The following is an 11,566-nucleotide window of genomic DNA, read 5'->3' on the forward strand; positions in this document are numbered from 1 at the left end:
TCTGTGTTTTAATGAGCTGAAATGGCTGAGGCATGGATTTTTATGAAGAAAAAGACAGGCTCTTGTGAAGCATCTCAGTTAAGTATTGCAAAATCTGAGGTAAATTGGGCGCTGCTGTGCTCATCCCTTGAGATTGATTCCAGGCACAGAATCTTTTCCATTTGTCAGCATAGGATTTTCTAGTACTAGGTCGTCTCGCCTCCAAAATGACATCCATCTCAGGTTTTCTGAGGGATGCTAAGGGGGAATTTAAATGATTAGCCAAGCTGCAAGATTCAATGTTTGGAGCGGAGGGTGCAGAATCTGGTTCTCCTCCTGAGACAGTAAGGAAGGTGTCTGAGGCAGGTGTCATGGAGAAATTTGTGACACACTGTGCAGGAGTGGGTACAGTGTTGGCGAGGCCAGTCTGGAGCAATCAAAATCATTTTTGATTTGTCCTGTTTGACTTTTAGTAGAACTTTGGAGAGCAGAGGCAGAGGGGGAAAGGCATAGACGGATAAGTTTTTCCAGATGAAGGACAGAACATCCACTTTCCAGGCTTTTTTGTGAGGTGTTCTTGTGCAAAATTTGTCCAACTGGTAGTTTTGGGGTGAGGCAAAAAGATTTATGTCTAGGCACCCCCATTTGCGTGTCAACATGTTGAAAATTCGTGGTAACAGTTTCCATTCAGGTGGATCCATGACATTTCTGCTTAGTTCGTCTGCCAGAATATTCAGCTTTCCTGGCAGGAATTGAGCTTGTAGTTGTACTTGGTAGCTTAAGGCCGTGTTCCACAATGCCATGGCTAGTCTGCAGAGGGGGTAGGAATGTGCAACCCCCTGCTTATGTACCACATAACCGTGGTGTTGTCAGCCTTTACCATTAGTTCTTCTGGATGAAGGTAGTCCTTGAAGGCTGTCAGTGCATTCTGTACAGCTAGCATTTCTTTTCGATTGATATGAAGGTGCATTTGAGTTGGGCTCCATTTGCCCTGAATGCACTTCCCTGCCAGATGAGCCCCCCATGCATAGTCTGATGAGTCTGTAGATAGGGTTTGGGTGGCAGGGGGTGGTGTGAATGGCAGTCCCCTGTTTTGGTAGCAGGCCTCTGCCCACCATAGGAACTCTAGGCACAAGCAAGGTATGACAGGAGTCATTGTTTCCAGGCTGCGACGATGTTGACTCCATAAACTTTTTAAGTGCCACTGAAGTTTTCTCATATGCAGCCTTGCATAAGGAATTAGAAGAATGCAGGAGACCATGAACCCCAAGGCTTGCAGTATCTGTCTTGTAGATAAGCAGGGATTTTGTGGCCACCTGTTTGAAGTAAGTCACCAAATGAATTTGCTTTTCTGGCACAAGGAAAGCCATCTGGGCAGTTGTAATCAAGCTTGCACCCAGGAATGGAATTTTTTGAGAGGGTACCAGTTGTGATTTATTTTCGTTTATGGTGTACCCTAGACAAGTTAGAACCCTTTTTACAAACACCAGATGTTTTAGAAGAATGGCCTGTTTTTTTGCCTGAATTAGACAATCGTCCAGGTATGGATATATTTGAATATTTCTTTGCCTGCAAAATGCAATTACTGGAGCCAGGCATTTTGTGAATACCCTGGGCACAGTAGATAAGCCAAATGGCAGTGCAAAGAACTGATAATGTGAATAGCCTGCTTTGAAGAGTAGGTATCTTCTGCAAGATTCCCTGATTGGGATATGCAGGTAAGCCTCTTTTAAATCTAGAGTTGCCAACTAGGCATCCTTGCCTAGCATAGGAAGTAACTGGTGAAGAGTCAGCATCTTGAATTTTGGAATGTCCAGAAAGGTGTTTAGAATAGAGAGGTCCAGAATTGGCGTGTCTCTTCTGGGTACCAGGAATAGTCTGGAATAGAAACCTTGTCCCTTTTCCTCTTCTGGTACTAGTTGAATAGCCCCCATGTTTAGGAGGGAAAGTACTTGTTTCTGAGCCTCTGCCCACTGATTTGGGGGCAGGTCTGGCCACCCGTTTGGAGTTGGCAACGTGTGGAAATGAAATCTGTATCCCTGGGACACTATATTTAAAACCCATTTGCCCTGGGTTATAAGTTGCCAGTTTTTTGTATGAAGAGACGGTTTTCCCCCCAGAGGGGCAGCTAAGAGGTAAGTGCTTGGTAATTTTAAAGGAAAGTCATTGAGACTGTTTATCATAGGGTGGTGTCTTGTTATTTCCATATTTGGAAGTGGAAGCACCCCATTGCTTAGTTCTGAACGTCCCTTGGGACTGAAACCTGGTGCTTTTGGAATGCCTGGGTTTGGCTTGAGTGGCTCTGGAAGGAGCTGGAAAGGACCAGTTCTTAGTAGGCCAGTGCCTACCAAATCTTGGAGGTTGTACTTGTAAGCAATCTTTTACAGTTTGCATAGATTTAGCTTTATCTTCCATCTTTTTTAGAAACTCTTCAGCCTTATTGCCAAACAGACGGCCCTGCTGCAAAGGAGCATCTAACAGTTTTGCTTTAACATTATCAAGCAGACATTGCTCCTTAAGCCAAGCATGCCTTCTAAGCACAGACCCAGTAACAGCAGCCCTACAAGAGGCCTCCAAAGAATCAAAACCACAATGAAAAGTATGCTTTCCAACTTGTTCAGCTGAATGCAATAAATCCTGTAAATCCTTATTTTCCACACAGTCAGAAATAAACATAATTTTCTGTTTAAGCAGTCCCATGATATGCTGTTGATATTTTAGCATACGGAATTGAGTTTAAAGCCCTGATTGCCAAGGTTGCAGAAGTATAAACCTTTTTACCCCATCTATCCAGCGCCCTGGAGTCTATCAGAAGGGGTAGGATTTTAGCAGTAGAAGCCTTAATGCTCTTGGGCCCCTGAGAAATGGATTCAGGGTTCGCAACAGGATTTTTTTAAAAGGAATTTGTGGGACTCAGGAACCCTGTAGTATCTGTCTGGTTTACTAGGGGCAGGAGGCAGGAAAGCAGGAGCCATACTGGATTTTGAAAACACATCATCAACAATTTCTAGTACAGGAGTTATAGCCAAAGGCCTATGTTGAGGAAGAAGGAAATCCCAAAGCCTCTTTTTGGATTCAGAAAATTCTTGACTTTCCCAGTGGAAATGCTCCCTTAAGGTATGTAAAGTTTCCCCAAAGAAAAATCCTCAGGGGGAGAAGCAGAGGGAATGGAATCCTCGGCATCAAAGTCCTCATAAGTAGGTATGGACAAATCCATGTCATTAGAAGAGTCAGAAGAAACAGAGTCCTGTTCAGAAGATTCATAGTCAAGTTTAGCCCTAGGCCTCTTAGAAGGGGGGAGGGGGTTGACTACTCCTGATTAGAGTATTTAAATCTTCAGCCATTTTGATCATTTGTTTTTTAGGCATAGGGGCCTGAACATGTGGCCTGGGCGTTGGTTTTTTAGACATAGATCGAGATTTAGGCCTTAGTATTGAAGGTGAAGTCGGTTTAATATGCAAATCTGTAGGCCTGAATACACCCTCAGAAGCCGGTGCCTGCACAACTGCTCCGGACCCATCCAAGGTAGAGACATCTGTGGGTTCCATAGGTGAAGCATCTCGCGGCATACTGAACTCCAAATGGGTCTCAGTAGAGGCCTGCGAATCAGAAGTAGTGGGTATCAGGGGCTGTGAAAGCACCTCACTGAGTACCGGCGAACTGGCAACTGGCTTAGGAGAAGCGTCGTCAGCAGTTTTGGACCTCAACGGCCTGTCTCTCTCTTTTTCTTTCCGTTTTTTTCTGGTATTCTGGTAGTCGGAAGGCTAACCGATGTCATTTCTGGATATTTAACCAGAGAACCGAAATATTTAGAAGCAAAAATGTACCAACGGTGGATAGTGCGCTGATTAAATAAAGCACAAAACCGACAGCAAGGTACGTCGTGATCAGGGCCTAGGCAAGGAATACAGTGCAAATGAAAATCCTTATGAGGTATTTGCTTCCCACAAGTAATACAATTATTAACTTTTACTGACATCAGTAAGGAGTAAGAAAAAGTTTCCCCAACGGGGTACTTAGCTTTTAGTTGAAGACTTCGGTTCTGAAACTCGAAAACGAAAATTTCAGGAGTCGGCCGACCGGCACTTGCGAACTGCTTCTGCTTCAGGCACCACGCGGCAAGAAAGACGGATGTAATGGCATCGGCTGCATGTTTTATATCCCTGACAACCTGATGTCATAGAAGGGACAGCAACCGACGCAGGACCAAAGACTTTGTTAATCAGGCTGACTGAAGGCAACCTGCCAGCAGATTACCCAAATGTAATGACTGCAAGAGTGAAATACGAAGAACATCCAGGACTGCAACAGTGAATACGCTCGAACATCTACATTTATGGGAAGTGTAAACAACTGTACGATGTTCTTCGTGTTGCACTGTTGCAGTCATCACATTTGGGCTGATTCCCAAAGCTAAGGAATGGAGGAGGAAGTTAAGAGAGGATTAGGGCCAGCAATTAAGACCTGCAAGACTGCAGTGGCAAAACCAGCTCTGGATTTAGAAAAAATAAGCATGTGGTAATGCTTGGTGAAGGTATGTACAGAGCTCCAGGTAGCAGCTTCAAGGATGTCCCTGGTAGAAACACCTCTGAGAAAGGCTGTAGAGGTAAATGCAGCCCTGGTGGAATGTGATTTTATCCCCTGTGGGGTAGGTTTTTCATGGTGCTTATAGCAGAAATGAATGCAATGGGCTATCCATTTAGAAATGGTTTGCTTTGAAATGGACTTTCCCTCTGCCCCTGATCTTTAGCAGAACCTTCGAGAGGAGAGGCAGAGAAGGAAAGGCATAAACTGAAAGGCTTTCCCAGGTAAAGGACAGGGCATCCACTTTCCAAGCTTGACTGTGGGAAGTCCTTGTGCAGAATTTGTCCAATTGGTAGTTCTGAGGGGAGGCAAAGAGTTCAATCTCTGGAGCCCCCCATTTTTTCCTCAAGAGGTTGAATATTTTTGGTTCCAGTTTCCATTCGTGTGGGTCCATGAGATTTCTGCTTAGGTTGTCTGCCATACAATTTAACTTGCCTGGCAGGAATTGAGCCTGTAGGTGCACTTGGTAGCTCAAGGCTAGTCTACAGAGAGGGTACGAGTGGGTTCCCCCCTGCTTGTTTATGTACCACATAACTGTGGTGTTTTCCGTCTTTTCCAACAATTGTCCTGGAAGAATGTGGTCTTTGAAGGCTGTCAGGGAATTCTGTACAGCTAACCTTTCTTTTTGGTTGATACGCAGGTGCATCTGTCTCGGGTTCCATTTACCCTGAATGTACTGCCCTGCCAAGTGAGCCCCTCATACATGGACTGATGCGTCTGTTAGGGTTTAGGAGGCAGGGGTTAGAGTGAAATGGAGCCCCTTGTTGTGGTAGCAGGCCCCTGCCCACCAAAGGAACTCTGTCTTTATACAAGGAATGATAGGAATCATTGATTCCAGGTCCTGAGAATGTTGACACCATAGGCTTTAGATACCATTGTAATTTCCTCATACGCAGTCTTGCATATGGAATTAGTAGAATGCAAGAGGCCATGAACCCCAGGGCTTGCAGAATTTTCCTTGCAGATAGCTGGGTTTTTGTAGCCAGTAGTTTGAAGTAGGTTGTTAAATAAACTTGTTTCTCTGGAGTGAGGTAAGCTATCTGGGAAGTTGTGTTCAAGCTTGCTCCCAGGAATACAATCTGTTGGCTGGGTACTAGGTGAGATTTCTTTTCGTTTATGATGTACCCCAGTGAGGTTAGAAGTTTCTTTACGAATGCCAGATGTTTTAAAAGCAAGTCCTGGCTTTCTGCCTGAATCAGGAAATTGCCCAAGTATGGGTATACCAGAATATTTCTCTGCCTGCAAAAAGCAATGGCTGGAGCTAGACACTTTGTGAATACCCTGGGCGGAGTAGATATGCCAAAGGGAAGTTCAGAAAACTGATGCATGGAGCCTGCCCTGAAGCGTAGGTATTTCCTGCAAGATTCCCTTATTGGAATGTGCAGGTAAGCTTCCTTTAAGTCTAAGGCTGCCAACCAGGCATCCTTGCCTAGTACAGGAAGCAGCTGTTGAAGTGTTAGCATTCTGAATTCTGGAATTACCAAAAAGGTGTTTAGAATAGAAAGGTCCAGGATAGGACGCTAGGAGTTGCCTTTTCTGGGTACCAGGAAAAGTCTTGAATAAAAACCTTGTCCCCTTTCTTCTGCTGGGACAGGTTGAATAGCCCTGATACTTAGAGAGAGAACCTACTGTTGGGCCTCTGCCCATTGATCTGGGGGGGTAGGTCTGGCCAACCGTTTGGGGTTGGTAGGGTGTGGAAGTAGAATCTGTATCCTTGGGAAACTATATTCTAAACCCATTTGTCTTGGGTAATGAGTTCCCAGTTTTTTGCATGCAGGGCGAGCTTTCCTCCTAAGGGAGCAGGCAGTTGAGCAGGGCTCGGAAGAGAAAGTTAAGTCATTGTGCCATTTTTCCATATGAGGGTGCCTTAGTACTCCCTGCTTTGTAAGCGGAGCCCCCCACTGCTTAGGCCTGTGCGTAGCCTGAGACTGTAACCTAGGTAGTCTGCTTTTCCTGGGTTTGGACAGAGGGTCTGGAAGAGACTGGAAAGGACCAGTTCTTTGAAGGCCAATGCCTTCTAAATCTGGAAGGCTGTACTTGCAGGAATTCTTTACAGTTTGCATAGCTTTAGCTTTTTCCTCCATCTTTTTGAGGACAACTTCAGCTTTGTTGCCAAACAGGCGGTCTTGGTTTAAGGGAGCATCCAGTAATTTAGCTTTAACGTAATCTGGCAAGTTTTGCGCCTTAAGCCAAGCATGCATTCTATGCACAGACCCAGTGACAGCAGCCCTGCAAGATACTTCTAAAGAGTCAAAACCACATTCCAAAGTATGTTTACCAACTTGTTCTGCAGAAAGCATTAAATCCTGTAATTCTTTGTGTTCAGCACAGTCAGGAATCAACATCATTTTCTGTTTAAGTAGTCCCATAATATGCTGCTGGTATTTTAACATATGAAACTGGCAATTTAAAGCCCTAATGGCCAAAGTAGCAGATGTGTAAACCTTCTTACCCCATCTGTCCAAGGCTCTAGAATCTCTATCAGAAAGGGCAGGATTTTTGGCAGCAGTAGCCTTTGGTCCTTGTGAAATGGTCTCTGGATACGCAGTAGGATTCTTGAAGAGAAACTTGTGAGAGTCAGGTACTCTAATACCGGTCAGGTTTACTGGGAGCTGGTGGTAAGGTGTCTGGGGAAAGGCTAGACTCCAGGAAAGCATCATCTACAATGTCTAGAACAGGAGGGATAGCTAAAGGCGTGTAATGAGGAAAAAGTAAGAATTCCCCAAGCCTCTTTTTGGAGTCAGAGTAATCCTGGCTTTCCCTGCAGAAATGCTCCCTAAGAGTATGCAAGGTTTCACCAAAAGAAAAACCTTCTGGAGGGGAAGCACAGGGAATGGAATTCCTCTGCATCAGAATCCTCTAAAGTAGATGAGGGCAAATCCTGGTAATCAGAAGAAACAGATTCCTGATCAAAAGAATCAGAAGGAAAATCAGTTTTAGGTCTCAGAGGGAGAAGGCTGGCTTCCCCTAATTAAGGTAATAAGGGCTTCAGCCATGTTTTTTAGGCATATGGGCCTAACCATGCGGTTTGGACGTCGGTTTTCTAGGCATGCTGCGAGTTTTAGGCCTGGATGAAGAAGATGGCGTCTGTTTAACATAAAAGTCTGTAGGCCTGAATAACTCCCTCAGAAGCCGGTGCCTGCACAACGGCTCCGGACCCATCCAAGGCAGAGCATCCACAGGTTCCATAGTCGAGGAAGCATCTCGCGGCAATTGGTCTCAGTACAGGCCTGTAAGAAGCTCTCCAGTTAGACTCTCAGCTAGAGCGTCTTCTGCGTGGAGATATGCATGAATGGGCGTACCTTCGTTGAAAGTTCTGCGTCAGGGCTTGTAACTCGGCACGTAAAAATCAAATCATTAGCGGACCGGAGTTCCGCTGTGGCGACCCCCTAACCGGGAAAAGCCAAAAGACGCAACAAGAGGCCTGTGAATCTGACGTAAAGGGTATCAGGGGTTGCGAAAGCACCTCACTGGCGACTGGCTTAACGGAAGCGTCGTCGGCAGTTTTGGACCTATGCGGTCTGTCTCTGTCTTTATCCTAACATTTTTTCGGAATATCGGTAGTCTGATGGCTTACCAAAACCATTTCTGGACAGTTAGACCGAATGCCAAAATAATTTGCTGCAAATATAGCCCGACGATGAATAGTTCAGGGATTGAACAAGACACAAAACCGACAGCGAGGGACATCCTGGTCTGGGCCTAAGCAAGGAATGCAGTACGAATGAAAATCTTTATGAGGTATTTGCTTTCCACAGGTAATACAATTAACTTTTACTGACATTAAGAGCAAGAAAAAGTATCCCCAACGGGGTACTTAGCTTTTTTGAAGACTTCGGTTCTGAAACTCGAAAACAAAAATTTCAGGAGTCGGCCGACCGGCACTTGCGAACTGCTTCTGCTTCGGGCACCCCACGGCAAGAAAGAGAGTGATGTAATGGCACTGGCTGCATGTTTTATACCCCTGACAACCTGACGTCATGGAAGAAGAGAGAGCATCGGACGCAAGAATCAAAGACTCTGGTATTCAGGCCGGCTGAGGGCTACCTGCAGACAGATAACCCAAATGTTATGTTATGACTGCAACAGTGAAACACGAAAAACATCTGCTTTCACTCGCACATCAGTTTGACACTCTACTGACCAAACACACACAGTCACTTCCTCATTCATACGTGCATTCACTCACATCACTCTCACTCTCCCAGTCCCACACACACAGACTTTTACTTTCATTCATGCACTCACTCACACACAGACACACACAGACAGAGACACACACAGACACACACAGAGACAGACAGAGACACACACAGACAGAGACACACACAGACACACACAGACACACACAGACACACACAGACAGAGACACACAGACAGAGACACACAGACAGAGACACACAGACAGACACACAGACAGAGACACACAGACAGACACACAGACAGACACACAGACAGACACACAGACAGACACACAGACAGACACACAGACAGACACACACAGACAGACAGACACACACAGACAGACAGACAGACACAGACAGACAGACACACAGAGACAGACAGACACACAGAGACAGACAGACACACAGAGACAGACAGACACACAGAGACAGACACAGACAGACAGACACACAGAGACACACACAGACACACAGACACACACAGACACACACAGACAGACAGACAGACACACAGACAGACACACAGACAGACACACAGACAGACAGACACACAGACAGACAGACACAGACACACACAGACAGACACACACAGACAGACAGACACACACAGACAGACAGACACACACAGACAGACAGACACACACAGACAGACAGACACACACAGACAGACACACACACACAGACAGACACACACACAGACAGACACACACACACAGACAGACACACAGACAGACAGACACACACACACAGACAGACACACACACACAGACAGGCACTGACTTTTTCATCTCACTCCATATCTAACGGCGCAGTATCAAGTGCTCCACTGCCTGGTACTAGTCCACGGCCCGGTGGTTTCGGACTGCTGGTCTAGACCACTCACAGATCAGTGTCTCAGGGATGGAACGAGATCCAAACTGTCCAGAGCTGAGGATCTGAGAGGAAGGGACACATCCCAGAAAATCTGAGCCAAACCTATCCCCTCAGATCAGACACCGACAATTTGGCTCCAAGAACCACTTCTGGTGAAGGTAGTGAATGAATTCCAAATTACAAGCAAGTAAAAAAAAATGTTTATTGAATGAAGTTGTGCATTTTCATTCTTACTTGTTTCAGGACTTTGTCAGAACTGATACATAATATTTATTACCATATTTAAATAATGAATGCTTAAAACAAGTGACCAATCAAAACCGATAAAATTCCAAAACCAATTACATTAAAAACATTATCATTGTACATTAAAATGCTTCAGCTTTAAACAAGAATTTAAATAAGCATCATTCAAACCAGGCCAACACACAGCATTTAAATCTGAGCTGCCAGTTCAGTTCACAAATTTCCAAATGTTTATCAATTATTATCCGTTGCACATCTTTATTTGCTCAATGACAATGAAAAGTATGCGATTCAAACAAAGCAATATGCTTATATAACGCATTGCTACTTTTTAGATTCTTAATGTCAGATATACGCTAATATATATGATTTTAAATTGTTTGCATGTTTTTCGTACATAAAATGCAAGACAAGCCGCACACTGAGCTAAATATATCACATTTTTAGAATTACAACTGTAACAACCGTGATTTCTATAACTAGTACCTCTAATAATACCATCACCAACCAACACAAACAACATTGGAAAAGGACCACCATTTAAGCATGCCTCTCTTCCTTATGTTAGGTCCACCATCAGATATTTTGGACTCAAGACAGTTCTTAATTGTCTTGTCCATTCTGTACGCAATACATGGCTTGTCACCAATCCTTTTGGGTCCACCAGAAACATCTTCCAATTTTTTCCAAATAAATTCCAATTTTTAAAAATACAAATTACTATAGCTTTACTGTCAAGAGTGTAAGTAGATATAATTTATTGCTGTTTTTTCTAACAACTCAAACCCAGATAGTTTGAGAAGCAGTTGTACAAACATATGGAGTACACAAATGATAAAGTACAATTTATGGTCACATTAATGCATACTGTGTTGAAAAACAATTTTTTGTTTTTTTGAGGGCCTGCATTTTAGGCAGGCCGCTGGAGTTGTCATGGGGTAGAATGTTCCCCAAGGTTTGCAAAATGTTATGGCCGAATGGGAAAATCAGTAACTTTTCCACAGTGATTATAGACAGTACCAGACACAGTATACTCGCTTCTTGGATGACATTTGTTTGGTCTGAAATGATTCACTTGATAGGTTACAGGAGTTCTTCATGTGTATGAACACATTTAAAGTTTTAAAATTTAAAGTTACATTTGGCATAAACAGTAATGCATTTCTGAAAGTCAAAATAAGTAAGGAAAGTTTGCTTCTAATCTTTCTCAAAAAAATGTGTTTTCACATTAATGTTTTCAGTTTTCATGCTGACAACCGGAACATCAAAAGAAGTCAGTTATAAAAGGACAATTTGTACACTTGGCTAGGATAACTTCAGGCAAAGAAACGTTTAAGGAATGGAAGTTTTAATGAGTATGTGGGAGGTTACCCTACTGAATTTTAAAATATGATCAAAGATGAGGTTTTGGTTAAAAGAGAAAAGGAAATGTTAATACATTCTTTCAGGTACTTCTGTTGTAAACCTGGATTTAATACAAAATGACAGGGTCTAATTTTTCTTTGGAGTGGAAGACGAAGGCGTAAAGAATCAGTTGAACAGATACAACAGGCTGCCACCTGTTTTTGTCTTCTCAGTCTGTGCAACCAGAGGCAAAGGGAGGCACCATCCTTACAAAAAAATATTTTTCTCCCAGCCAGCGGGGGCAGTCAATACCACCGCAAACCCAATATTCAGTTACGTGACACCAAATGGCGTCC

The 11,566-nt window shown here is 43.9% G+C and overlaps 1 protein-coding gene across 1 annotated transcript in view; it reads right to left on the minus strand.

Annotated features, from left to right (window-relative positions):
• The window catches only part of HNRNPUL2 (heterogeneous nuclear ribonucleoprotein U like 2), a gene marked incomplete in the record, with an annotated part of 1,663,394 nt that overhangs the window by 1,505,976 nt on the left and 145,852 nt on the right, over positions 1 to 11,566 (minus strand).

Source organism: Protopterus annectens, chromosome 6.part1 (assembly GCF_019279795.1).
Source record: "Protopterus annectens isolate FY-2018-M chromosome 6.part1, PAN1.0, whole genome shotgun sequence".
NCBI classification, from domain to species: Eukaryota; Metazoa; Chordata; order Ceratodontiformes; family Protopteridae; genus Protopterus; species Protopterus annectens.